Raw genomic sequence first — 14,977 nt, forward strand, 5'->3', positions numbered from 1 at the left:
GCCACATCATTGACAGAAGGGTGTTGAGCAAATAACCACAACATAACCTTCTCTGCTGCAGCGTGCACACACTCTGCACATACCACGATACTCGAGCATCACGCGGTGACCTTGAATTGATTGGAAGTTAGGGGCGGGCTTGGCCATCTCGATTCGGACGATGCGGGTACCAGTGTACGTTGATTGATGTCTTTGCAAGGTAACAATTGTGATACCCTTCATTTTTCCGTATTGCTGAAGAGCTGAAATAACTGCGTCATCTGACACGTACGGCGGGAGGCGGAACACACTGACTTGTACGCTTGGCGCCCCGACTGCTTCAACTTGTACCTTGTGGCCTTGTAACTTGAATCCTTAGTTTACCATCAACTTAGTTGCTTGTGCAGCCGACCGAGCCGCAACTAGGAACTTCAAAGCTCCGAGGTATTGCAGGAACAGCATCCCTTCACTCCCCAAGACGCCTTCGAGGCCATCGTCGACGGACGCCGTCCCCTCCGGGACGGTGAAGTTGAAGCAGTGCTCCTTGAGGGGGAGCGCCGCAGGCCTTGACGCCATCCTCGCTGGTCCCGGCAGGGGCCGACGACGATGGGATCAGGCCTCGAAAAAAGCTAGCTGGCAAAGTCGCGATTGGACACCCGGCAGCAACGCCGCCGGAACGCTGACCGCGTTAAGGACTGGAACGCCGAAGCTTCTTATAGCGGCACCCGTTCGTCCCTCGTAGCCATTGTAGTAGTGTGTAACAAGTATAACATTTTGACCTCCCAAATGGTGCCGGTGAGAGATTTCTTCTGTGCGTAGTTGAACAATAAAAAAGTGCTCAGTGTACATGTCAATGGCTGCTAATGGGGAATGAGAGACACGAGCGCTCGGCTTTTAGTTAACGCGCACGCTGCCATCCCCATCAGCCGTCATTGGCATGTACATTGAGCACTATCTGACAAGAAAGGGTTGCTACGTTATACTCGCTGGGTGTAACATGCTTAGCTTTGTATTCCTGGCAATGTGAGCGTTGCGCCGCATTGCCGTGAATACAATGAACTAGTATACACTCTAAAAAATTACACCCTAAAAGGTGTAAAACAAGTGTACGCATTAAAAGCATCCTTATGAACACCCCCTTTACGCTCTATTTTTAATATTTGAGTTGTTCGTGGTTAAAACATCCTCGAAGCACCCCATTTACACCCTTATACTTGGGGCGATATGAACAAGGCTACAAATGATTGATTGATATGGGAGGTTTAACGTCCCAAAACCACCATAGGGTTATGAGAGACGCTGTAGTGGACCCACCGGAAATTTCGACCACCTGGGGTTCTTTAACGTGCACCCAAATCTGAGCACACGTGCCTACAAGGCTACAAATGCACGACATTTTCGGGCAGATTTGCTTATACTGTTAGTATACATTAACCATCTTGACACCAGCAAGGCTCCTACTACTAGCTGCTTGCGAGTCTAGAATCGAAGCAGGAAGTAATGTGACCGAAACGCGGTTTTCATCAATAATGCCATGCAAACTACTATAAGACGGAAAGTACAATAGGAGCGCCACTTGTTCAATAGAGTAAGAGCCAATTCTCCTGTATCTGTTTTTTTCATCTGTGTCATTTGCGTGATTAGTCAACACTCACAAAGTGCACTGATTTGCCTGAACAAGGTAATGTTGTGCACATTGGTGTAGCCATGCATAGAAAACTTCTCCCCTGCCCCGTCCCCCATAAGATCGAAGCTTTTAAAGTTGGAGAGAAAACATCCGCCACCTGCAAAAAAAAAACAACAACAGCACAGTTGTTTAGCCATAACCACCACGTCAGCAGGCCATCAGGTCCCTTAAAAACGAACATTGACGTTATGTATTTTTGCAGGTACGTTTTATTTAATTACTGTAGCGAATGTTCCTCTTCATGTGTCCTAAAAAGCGCGTCATGGAAATTAGGAAGAGGACACCGACCATGAAGAAAAATGCAGAATAAGGACATTTCAGTGACCTTGACGCAGCCTTGCTCACAATGACGGGAGCCTTGTTGACTAAATTGCGAACAAAGCTCTCCTCAGGGGAGCCGAAACGCATTCTCTAGCTCTCTCTCTCTCTCTCTCCGTTTTTTTTTTGTGGATTTCCTTCTTTCAACTTATGTAACTTCTCTAACAGACGTGCTTCGGTCAAAGCCTTGACTATGTAGGTAGTGAGAAAACAACATTGATGAAATATCTTCAGCCGTGGTCTTATTTCAATGACTGCAAGCTAAGTAAAATGTATTGTCACAACGTGAAGACAGAAGTTGTAATTAACAGGTTGAGAAAGCAGCAGCAGGTCGGTATTTTATTCACTGCGCGCCAGAGCGTTCCTCTTCTTTCTCGTTATTGCTTGCTGCAAAAAAACGTGCAGACGCGCGTAAGCGCTGTCGTCTTCGTCTTCCTAGCAGTACGCACGTGGCAATATGTTCTCTGCGAAAAGTGTGACGGTCGATGCAAGCAATGTTGCAATGTCTTTACCGAAATGAAAGTGCTGATAAAATATCGGCCGCGTGACCCTGAATATGCAGTTCCTAGAGGCCCATAGAGCTAAGGAAAAAGCATCAGCTTAGCTTTTTTACCAGCATTCACTACATTAGGTCGATGAAGGTGCGCTAAATATTAATCCTGAATGTTAAAAATGCGCGTTCTGACTAGTAGGTCGTGCTGGCCGCACTGCACCGTCACAATGTTCACTGTCATTCAGATGCACTGTTAAAGAACGAGTATAACGCGAGTATAACGCATCGCCCGCGCTATCAGTAGAGGGCCGGAGCTAGCGTTAAACCGCAACTAGCCGGTCTGACAGCACACCGACGCCAGGAAGTCTCGTCGCCTAGACAACCTTAGCTGCCCGGTATTGCTGCACGCTCGGGCGCAGAGCGCGGGAAAGGGACCGACATCGTCTTACATGTCACTGCGTGCGCTGGCGAAAAACTCTCCCGTGTGTGTGCGTGTGGTGCGCGTGGCTTCTCGATCGGTACAGTCTATTAGTCGGTGTTTAGTTTGAAATGTGCCTGCGCTCTGTGCTCGACCTGTGTGTTCTGTCAGTGCTGATTATTGCGAAGATGCCCCATCCTGAAGACTGGACCTGTGGATTCATATTGTGGAGCACTCGAAGTGAAATAGGGAGTACCACTCTCACGTTGTTACGTTCAGCGCTTTGTTAACTGCGTAAGCACGAGAATAACACCTTCAAACAATTTTGTTTTCAACTAGTTGATGACGAATCAGCATTTGTTTACTTAGCGAGAATATTTTTCCGAACTGTTTCACGGGAATCATGGGGAAGTGTGATTGTGGGCAAGTTTCTTTGTTTGTTTGTTTAGATTGTTTGGAGAACAAAGCAGAGTGAGCGTGCGCCGCTGAGGTTCAGCGAAGAAATTGAACAGATTTTTGCCTGCTCTTTGTTGGCAGTCGTTTTCAACGGGGCCTGCTCGTGATGCAGATCAATTTTGGTTTACTAATTAATACTTGTGTGGGGACGGCGCCTGTTAGCTCTAAGCATCAACCGTATCCAAGATGCATATGCTTGGACGTGTTGGTAGTTCGTTTACTCTTTTTTTCTTATTGCACAAAAAGACCCAGAGCGGAAAACAAGGACGTGGTGTCCATGTCGTTCTTTTTGGTTCTTTTTCGTTTTGTGCGGTAACACTACCGTGATAACTCGGGTTGATGCATCGGGTGATAACACAGCATACTGCTTCGCGTTAGGTGCGCCTCGCGAAGTTTGCCTACTTGCTAATACATTCAATTTCGTTAAATTCGTCTTCACCGGTATTTTCGTTCAACAGCAATGTAGCGTGACACTTCCGACAGCCGTGCATGTGTAGTGGATCAAGCACTGAAGCCGGACTTTTGTTTGAACAGACCTTTCGTCTGTGTGCGTGGTCGAATTGCCTACTTGAACAGCGCAAACGCTTGTTAGAACATAACTGCTAACGTTCGAGCACATTTTCTTCAGATTGTTTCCATCATGTGTACCTTTCAAAATATCCTTGTTATTCAGAGTTTTATTGCCATCGCCTCACCTTGGCGTTTAACTTCGCTAAGTACTTCAGATGTTCAATGTATTTTCACTGTGTGAAGTGTATCATTAGTTTTTTGGTTGCACAAAAACACTTTAATGTTATACATACTACACGGTATCTAAGCATGTGTTGCAGCTAAAATGTACGACTGGGCAGCATATTGTTATGAGACAATGTCCCACAAAAGCGGTTAGTTAGGCGCGGAGAAAGACGACATGATTTTGGTGTAGGGTCCCCTTTGTGGGTATGCGCCAGGGTAAGAAGGATCATCATTTTCAGCTCTTGTTCTCCATCTTGGCTTGCGCGTTGGCGTGGTGTAAATATACCTTGAACGCCTAGTATCGCGTGTACCTTCACGTAACAATATTTATCTGGGAACACAACACGCACAGCCACTGAACAGCCTACGCTGCATCAGGAAGGAGTTATGCTTCCTCAGCCTGCCAGCATGATTGAAACAAATGGCCCTAATTTAGCAGTATGCAATAGTCATTAAGTGAAAGTAACAGCGTCACTTTATTCCAAATTTCCCAGCCAATTTAGTTGCTATGGCAAATGTGCTTTAAAAAAATTGTGCTGATTTAATGCACTGAAAGCAGTGAACTGCTTGAATATTTCGGAGAGAAAAAAGGTTTTGGTCACGTTTAAACTTTCTAGAATGTTGTTTGAGTGTTGTTTGTGAAAAAAAAATATTTTACAAGTACCGCTCCTATTTTTATACCAAGTTTGGTACATGTTAAGTAAAGAGGCTTATGTAAGGTGTTTGAAACTCAGTAATAATACAAATTTTCGGGCACATACGTCTGTAAGAAGTTAACCAAAATGTGTTGTTTGCATTTTCTCATTGCGATACTGCACTTTATATGAATATCTGAGCTGTGACTACTTACTTCACAGAAAAGATATTTTGAGAAAAAATTATTTTTAGACATGTTAAGCTATTAACCTCTACGAGAAAAGATTACTCATTTCACAGAATTGTCATTTTTGTCCGTATTGAGACGCAATTTGCACCATGTGGTGGTCCAATTAAAAATCACCTTTTACCTAAATTGAAAGCAAATAAACAGTTCTTTGTATGTGACAAGTTTTATCATTACAATTGCTATCTCAAGGAATAAAATAATTTTTGAATTTTCCCATCAATGGCAATGGGGAACTTCGAGGCGTCGGCTGCCGTATGACAAAATGGCAAATGGGGAACTTGGAACTTCAAAAATAATTTAGGGGCAAAGCTCTTGAGGCCATGGGTAGTTCCCTCCTCTGTAGTCGTACTAGTATTATGTAGCCACTTGATCAGTTGCACAATAGATAGCGTTAGTGGTTTCCACAGCATATACACGAACAAAATGATGATTCGTGGGGCGAATCGTTCGTCCGTACATTTGTGCTTTCGTCCGTTCGTCTGTGCATCCATCCGTCCGGGCTTCCGTGTGTTGGTCTGTCCGTGAGTCCGTCCGTCTTTCTGTCCCTCCATACTGGCGTCAGACTGTCTGTCCATTCGTTTGTGCGTCCGGACGGACGAACGCTACGCCCCACTCATCATCAATCACTCCGTGGATATGCTGTGATCTTTTTCTCAAAACATAAATTGCTATGACAAAATTTGGCACATGAAAATAACTGTTTATTTGCTTTCCATTAAGGTTCAAAGTTTATTTCAATTCAACCACCACATGGTGCAAGTTGCGTCTCATTAGAGACAAAACAACTATTTTGTGAAATTCGCGATTTTTACTCGTAAAGTTTAACAGCTTGAGAGATCTAAAGTATTTTTTCCTCCAAATATACCTTATGTGGATTAAGTATTCTCCCCTCAGATATTCATTCATAGCGCAGTATTGATATAGAAAAACGCAGATATAACACATTTCGGCTAAATTATTTCAGTTGTATGTGGTCGAAAAATGGTAATAATATTACTGAGCTTCAACACTTTACGCAAGTCCTTCACTTAACTTGTAGACCGAATTCGGCATGGAAGAAGAGGTACTTATGAAATATTTTTTTCACAAACATCCAGACTAGATTACGGAAAGTTCAGGAGGCAGCCACGTGACTAAAAATTATTTTTCTGTGAAATATTCTAGAAGTTACCTTTTTAATGCAGTAAAATCAGCGCGTTTTTTTTAATACATTTGAGATGATCGCCAAAATGGCTGGGACGTCTGACGTGAAATAACCCAATAGCAATTCTTCCATTATATAATCGTGTCAATGTGGGCCAGTTCAAGAACACAAGTATCATTCACATTTTAATATGTAACTGTACACTACTTAATTTTACAAATGATCCTATGAAGCACGATCTTACTTAATTTTACAAGTTTCCTGCACTGAATACCTTCTCAATGCGCATACCGTCATGTATGCTCATTGGCATTGCGCTTTTGTGCAATACAGATAAAGTATGCATATTTTGTTGCGCGTCGTACTGTATTCCTTTTGATAAACTAATCGAATAGGTACCATGGTAGATCTGCAGAAATACACATGCAGCCGTGTTGATGCATACTTAAGCATGGAACTTGACATTCACTTAGATTGGTCGATGCATGCAGCTAATGGAACATTATCAACTTGGAGCAGCACCTTTTTATTTGCTGCGCGAGCAAGATGAAAGGGTAAAGTAAGGTTCATATCTACGGCACGAAAGGTATAATGATTCTGCCACAGCGCGCTTTTTATGGCGTTTATTGCTCAGCATACCTTTTCTAGCATTTCTCACTGCAGTGGAGCCCGATGCCACTGAATATGCTTGCTATGCACTCAGTTTATACTTACTCATAAGAAAGCAGTTAGTCATTCAGGGTGCATACTGTATGTTGACCTCTTTGTGAAATTTCAGTCATTGTTCCTTGTGTACTTCTTTTAGATTTCCAGGATTGAATTTCCTGTACAGAAAGAACAGCTTCGGCCCACTTCCGTCGAAGGCGCCAGTCATCTCAGCAGCTGAAGATGATTGTGCAAGCAACAGTTTTTGCAGTTAGAAGTATACCAACACTGATATTAAATTAATGCAACCCCAATAACACTAACTTGTCGAATGTTCTCATTTTTAATGTCAAAATTTATACTGTGAGATATAATAGGTTGTAAATGTGACTCCATAAATTCGCTTACTCTTTCTACGTGTTTTTTATATTGTATAGGTGTCAATCAACGCCATACCTATCAGTCGTTTGCCCGACTAGCGCAAATATTTTCGAAAGTTGTGGGGTATAATTGTGTGGAAAACGACGAATTCTTTGTATAGAGAAAAAACTTGGTCACGTGAGATATTTCAAAATTTTGCAGAATGCCATCAGAGTCCTGTTTGTCAGACTTGCAGTTTTTCTATAATAAAGGCAGATGTTAACATGTGGGCTTAATTGTTTTTTGCTTCGGGATTACGTTTGGTTGAACTTTACGCTGCAGGTTACTGCTTGCACTACTGTAATGTGGAGCGCGCGCGCGCGCGCGCGTGTATGTGTGTGTGTGTGTGTGTGTGTGTGTGTGTGTGTGTGTGTGTGTGTGTGTGTGTGTGTGTGTGTGTGTGTGTGTGTGTGTGTGTGTGTGTGTGTGTGTGTGTGTGTGTGTGTGTGTGTGTGTGTGTGTGTGTGTGTAAGTTCCTTCCGCCTCCTACTTTGTCGTTTTCGGCCCAGTCTACACATATATACCCTGGTCTTATGAGCTCATTGAAGACAACGGCACCTTATTTTATCAGCTGCATGTATGCAGGTGTAAGTGCAGTGGATGACACCAGTATCTTCCTTCTTCCCTGGCAGCCACAGAGAAGGTTCATATATGCTTCTCTTTGAGAACAATTGAGGCTTGGGCCAGTTGATGATGCATGTTTGATGTAATGAAGTGCTAAGAACGGCACTGTTCAATACACAAGACTAAGCGTCACCTCCTGTGCCTCTGCTTTTGTTGTCCAGTTAATCGCACTTCATTTGATCAAGTAGTCTTATCCATTTAACTGCCATCGTTTCAAGGCGGTTTTTAGTGTTACACCTCACTCGCATGGGTGTAGTTTCATCCAACACCCATAGTTTAGGGGTGTTCATAAACGCCTAATAAAGTAGGGTGTAGCGTTTGTTTACACCCTACGGTTTCAGGGTGTTTCTAAACACCTTATTGTTTAGAGTGTCCCTAGACATCCTTAAAGAGTGTTCCCCGTGGGACAAAACAAATACACCAATACGGTTGTAAAAATTTTTTGAGTGTGTACCATGAACTCGAGGTGGTTAAAGGTGGGAAGTGGACCCGAAGCGCAAGCCGTAAGAAAGTGTGCGTGTGCCACCTCTCGTTTAGTCCTTGGAATGTCCACTGGATGGCGGTGCTTTTATATGGGGAATATATGATGAAAAGACCGAGATGGTGGTACTTGGAGTGTTGAATAGATGGACGAACGGACACACAGACAGATGCATGGATGGACGCATGAACGGACGCAGGGGCGAATGCATGGACGAACGCAGGGACGGACGCACGAACAGACGCATGCACAGACAGGCGGATGGGCGCATGGACGGTCACAGAGACGGACGCTTGGACGGACGGAAGCAAGAACGAATGGACGGATGAATGCCTCGCCCCACTCTCCATCATTCACTCCGTAGATATGCTGCCAATTTTTATTACTTTCACGCGGAAAACATGGACGCAGTCGTGTCACTATATTATACAGCTGTGGCCCGGGCCAACTTTGGCTCTGTAAAGTTCGCTTCATTGCCACAGAATGTGTCTGCAATCGCAGCACTATAAAGAGCGCGGCGCGGAGCGCATCATCTCCCACGTGGTGGCCGTGTTGACTTGGCAATCAACAGCCAGAATTTTCACTTTACAAACAAAAAACAACTAATAAAAAAGAGAGAGGCAGTATACAGGGTGAGCTCTCATTTGTTCTAACCGTAACGCTAAGAGAGTCGCACACGTAGAGCAACCATGCCTATTTTGACTGCGGACACGTCAGCAGGGCGTAGTGCACCAACGAAGATATGACAGACCACGCCTAGGCAGTGCGCAGGACATGACAGTTTATCCGCACTGAGTCCCACTCAAACAGCACACCACAGAAGATCCAACGCCGAAAGTCGCATTTTTATAAGTAAAAAGCTTGTGCGCTCCCTTATCTCTCAGTACTACACTATATGGCAAGAACTAATTTGTCGCACACGAGAGCCCGCATGTTCTATAGCTCACAGGGTAAGCAGGCCATTCCACATAATGAAAGGCCCGAAGGGCGTGCCGGCCTTGCGTGGTTCTTGCTGCGGTTCTGCCGTTTTTATTGTCATCTCAAGTACTGTTTACGTAGTGCCTGAAAAAGCACGCCAGAGTTATCGTTAGCTCGTCCGACATTATCGGGCTGCTTACATGAACACTTTGCCTCTCCCTGACTCGGGCATTAATTACTCGGACATAAGTGGGTTTGCAGCCATGGAGCCGCGAAAAGAAAAACACTTGCCGAGTTTAATCTGGCACTGCTGTTTGGCGAATTTTTTTTTCACTATAACGCATTGTGAACGAGATTTCTGAGCTGTTAAAGCTAAAGAATTACTGCCACGCACTGGCAACAAAATTACACTGACTTCACCTAAGCCTTCTTTGGCAGTATTATTACTTTATTTGTCTGAAGGTCCTTTTTTTTGCTACGCGTATTTCCTATAGTTCTAAAGACATTACATATTACTTTTATGTCGATGAGGTAGCACTATAGTTTGGATTAGTTGAAAGTGTCGCGGTCACCTACAGTGTCCCCTACAGTTTTGACCTATCGAGGAAATATTCTTAAACTAGACTTCAGCTCTGATATCTTAGAGGGAAAACAGTCAACAAATGTTTTTCGCGCATAAACAGCACCTAGATATTACGCATTTGAAAACCCCGCTCTCAGAAATGACAGATATCACTTCAAAATACATGGTTCGAAATATGAGGTATTATGCATCTTGACATAATATGATTTTTCATTTCTGGCTAGAAATACATCTTGGGAAGACCTTTCAAATGTTTCAAACAGATCTCACCACTTATGTAGCACAGCCATAATGTTCAGGCTAAATTAACAAATGCTTTCAATGACCTGCGTTGTACCCTACTATTTCCGACGCGCTTTCGAAGTACTGTGGCGTGTAGCCCTCATCTACGAGGCCTAGCTTGAAAATGTTGGGTAATTCAAGAAATTTCAAAGGAGTGTCGAAACAACTTTTGAATATTTTCCAAATGTAATTTTGAATAAAAACACTGGCGTCGAGAGCAATAAATAATATTTTGGTACGTGGAAATAGGTCGAATATAATCTTATTATCCCTACCCTAAATATAAGCACTTTCGGTTCTGATATCCGGGCGGCTGCTTCTCAGTGATGTATCCTTGCAGTTTGACGTGACAGAGAGACAGAAACTCGCCTCGTACCAATGGCAGGTCTGCCATCTGCATGCTCGTGGATCAAGTTCAAACAACGATGAGTAAATTATTATCCAGTGACCCCGTCAGTGATTTTTACTATTCAGGCTGCGTGTAAGACGCAGAGTTTGCAAACTCAGTGGGACTGTGTTGACTCGTTGAGATAACGTCTATAGCGGTAGGGCTGGCTTGCTGATGCTCACTGACGAAAACTTTTAAATGAAAAAAAAATGGTACACGTTTCTCGACCAGTTGGTAAGACATTTAGAAATATTAAAACTGCGCAAAAAAAACGATACAAAAGAACGAAGTAGACAGGACGATCGTAGTAAGTGAGTCAAAAGGTAGAAAGAAACAGACTTGACAAAAAAACACAGTACAAGACAGAAAAATTGATGGAGAGAGAAATAGAAATAATCAATGAAAGAAGAAAAAGAAAGAAGCAGAGTGAGAGAAAAGGAACGATTGTAAGACTGAGGAGAGAAAGAAGTATATAGAATGAAAGAAATAGAGACACATAGAAAGAGACATACTAGAGTGAGTGAAAGAAAAAAAGAAAAGAAACGAAAAAAAAGAAAAAAATAGGAAAGAAAGAAAGAAAGAAAGAAAGAGTGTCACCCAGCTTCTTCCTTCAGGCTTCGCACCCCTAGTGCGAAGCCGCCATAATGGTTTTATTGTTTCTTTGTTTTTTGTTTTGTTTTTGTTTTTATTTTCATTTCAAGTCTCAGTTTACCGCAAAATGTGTGAGATAGTACTTTTGACCCCTTGTTTGTCAATGATGAACAAAGCATGTGGTTAACGCTTTCATGAAGCTGGCTAAACACAAATTATCTGTTTCATTTTGCACACCCCCGCTGTTTCTACTGCTCACGCAAGAACTGCATTGTAAGTAAGGTAAGGGGGGACAGAAATTACACAACCGTTTCATTCTACACAACAAGTGATTCATTCTTCATTCTGTTTATCGCATAATGAAAACTGACTCAATCCAACCGCTGACATTTGCCACACTTTCGATTATAAGCTACAATGAAATCACATTGCAACAATTAATGAAAAAAAAACACGAAAGAACAAAATGGGTGGCTACTGAAAAGTGATATAATGATATGTGGGGTTCAACGTCCCAAAACCACCACTTGATTATGAGAGACGCCGTGTGGAGGGCTCCGGAAATTTCGACCACCTGGGGTTCTTTAACGTGCACCCAAATCTGAGCACACGGGCCTACAACATTTCCGCCTCCATCGGAAATGCAGCCGCCGCAGCCGGGATTCGAACCCATGACCTGCGGGTCAGCAGCTGATTACCTTATCCACTAGACCACCGTGGCGGGGCTGAAAAGTGAAACGGGTAAAACAATTGAAAAACCGTAGGAGAAATATTCACAAAGCAAAAATAGGTATTCTCTCCCCCCCCACCCCCCCAGGTGGTTGGCAGCAGTCGCAGCGTAATGTTCCAGCTGTTTAAATGAACGGGGGTAACGCGTTTATAATAGCTCCGAGGCTCATCCCAAACTAATCAGCTCCAAACGCCGAGAGGTTAGATGGGTAATCTGTTGCAAGGCCAGCCTACAAATTGGCGCGCAATAACCATTCAGTACGAGGTTGGGCTAAAAGGCCACATGACATAAATGTGATCTATTGATTCTGGCTCACTGCAAGCCGAGGTTAATAATAAAGAACCAGATTCAGTGCGTTACGCACAAAACGTATTGACACACAATTTTTTTTTGCTTTTTGTATACTTTTTCTTTCCCTTTATCTCTTATGACTTTTCTTCTATGCCAGTCTTTTCATTTCTTTCTCTTTCTGTCTGTTTCTCTCACTCTTGAGGTCTCCTCTTTTCATCTTTGTGTTCCTTATTTTTTTTTATTAGTCTCTATTCATTTCCTTTTCTCGCTTTTTGCTCTGGTTGTATTTGTTCATTTTTGTGTTCTTTGGCCTCTAAGATCAATATGTCCCCCGGAATAATGTCAAGGAATAAGTTATCGTCCGTGAATGCAAAAAATCACAGCATATCCACGGAGTGAATGATGATGAGTGGGGCGAAGCGTCTGTCAGCCCGTCCATGCTTCCGTCCGTCTCTGTTCGCTCTTGCTTCCGTCTCTCCGCGCGACCATCCGTGCCTCCATCCATGCGTCCGCCCGTCTGTCCGTGCGTCCATTCGTGAGTTCGTTCACCCATCTGTCTGTCTTCGTGCGTCCACCCGTCTGTACGTCCGCGCGTCTATCTATTCGTCCGTCCGTCTGCTAGTCTGTTCGTCCGTCCGTTTCTCCATCTAGTGAACACTAAGTACCGTCATCTCCCATCTCGCATCTTCTGTGGCACATACCCGCTCTAGAGCGGGTGGGTGCCACTGGTGGCTACGCACTACTACATACATACATACAAGGGATGGACAGACCGACGCCTTAAGGAGCTTCGCCACTAAAAAACAATGGCTTCTCGTTGTTTGCGTTTACTTTGGGCGCTCCCTTATAAGTCACTTATCTTAGTAAATGTATGCGCGTACGTATATGTATATGCGTATAAACACAAGCAAACTATTAAAATTGAAGATGGAAACACCTGGGATTTAAAAAGGGGTATATTTAAAAAACACTAATCATAAGTACTTCGTTCTTAGGCTTAAGTTACTTTTAGGGTTAGGATACTTTAGTGCTTAGGTTGATCTCGAAAAGGGGGCTCGGGCCAACAGGCGAGCGCTACGCTCACGTGTTTCTAAGGTGTGCGTTCGTATATATCATTATCTCACCGTTTTTGTATGGTGCATCTTTTTCTCTTGTAGCTAAAAAGCATCATTACCATCCCGTTGATGGTAACCATGCTTAGCAGAAAAAGTATCTACAAGACGTAGTCGGCAATCAATGAATAATACGTTGATCAGTCTGAACACTTCGTGGTTCATGTAATGCAGGTGATTATTACGATTGATCGAAATGAACCAAATAGTCGATTACATCACGGATACAACGCTTAAAAAGGCAGAGTGCATTCAACCACGAAAAAAGACCCAAACTATGTTTAACATTATTTACTTACTGAAAAAAAGCTTGAATGGTAATGCGACAATACAAATAAACTACTGCCCTGTATAGTTACTGCTTCTATCATAATATGCTTATTATACGGCCGCTATAGAATGCCATATCGCAATATTTCCTTAAAGGCAGAACAGTTTGTGAACTCGACAAATCAATATTCTAATGACATTCACCGCATTTTCATAACATCCTTAAAACACATTTTGTTATATGAGCGAAGGAGTGAACTGGCTCCCTTATATTCACTCAATTCTGTGTTGTCTATAAAACACACTCCTCAAGCTCTTTACAATTTCAAGAAAAGAGACAAAAAAACTACTAAAAACACTTGGAATTATTAGTCACTGTTGAACGTCATTATGCTTATTGACACTCATTACGTTATTTTTTACTGTTTCTGGCTATCGAATACACTTTAGCTCTCGTCAATCAATGTTGAATTACTTGATAATTTCGTCCTTCGTTTCCCAATGTAGAAAAAGGTCCCAGAGCTATATTTCCTCATTTTTGACGCTTACTATGTTGTCGACAAATAGAATATATCGGTGTGACAAGTACGTCCCTGTGAACATTATATAAAGAAAAACTAAATGTAAAACCAAGCTAGAGGATTTCACTAGATTTGTGCAGAGGCAAATGACGATTCTCAAAATGTTGTGCTACTACGCAGAAATTTCGCCATTGCGTTATTTACACAAAGCGGACACCAACGCCGATGTCCGGAGTGAAAAATATATGTAAACCATAGATTATAAGAGTGCCTGCAGCCGAAATGGCTGAACAGATTCGTCACAAACTTTGTCACTGTGTGACGCGGCCTCAGGCGGAGGTCGCTATATTCATCGCCACGGCAGTGCATAGACTCGAAATTGCTGCTCGTGTCCAGTACGAGGTTTCGAGTGCTCGTGCTCCACTCTCGAAGGCGATTCGGCCATCCAGCATTGGCATGATTGGCGATCTCTTCTTTAGATACTGGCGCATTATCATGTCGTCACTGATATCTGCAAAGGCGAATAGAGTGGCATTAGAAAAAAAAACATCCTGAACGCTCACCAATGTACAGCTTTGAAATTAAACAACTAGGGGTGAGTAGACTACCTGAATGCAAAACCATTGTCTAAAGTGCTCCTATAAGGCCCTGTGTAACGGTTTATATCGTTCGGCTGTGTTGAACAGGTTGCGGATACTAGGCACTATAAATGCGAACGGTGCTTTTTTTTTTAATTCGTTCGTTGCATTCTGCTTCCTCTCTCCTTATTATTGTGTGATAAAGCAACGTTGTAAAACCTCCCAAGACCATGTCATTGACACGGCTGGAATGTGGCAATACTTGACCTCTCCCACCAACCACTATATCGCAGAATGTGCCAAAATTCTGCAAGTGTGTCGCGAAATGCGCAAGACACGTGAAACATACGTCACTTTCCATAAATGCACTATTCGGGTTTACTGTGAGTTGAGATAAACAAAGTTCAGCTATAATCTATAATTATTG

At 43.0% G+C, this 14,977-nt stretch overlaps 1 long non-coding RNA gene across 1 annotated transcript in view; it reads left to right on the top strand.

Moving 5' to 3' along the window:
- Positions 1–14,977, top strand: part of LOC142787559 (uncharacterized) — a 206,417-nt gene that overhangs the window by 127,494 nt on the left and 63,946 nt on the right. The window lies entirely within an intron of this gene.

Source organism: Rhipicephalus microplus, chromosome 2, assembly GCF_043290135.1.
Source record: "Rhipicephalus microplus isolate Deutch F79 chromosome 2, USDA_Rmic, whole genome shotgun sequence".
In the NCBI taxonomy this organism is placed as follows: Eukaryota; Metazoa; Arthropoda; class Arachnida; order Ixodida; family Ixodidae; genus Rhipicephalus; species Rhipicephalus microplus.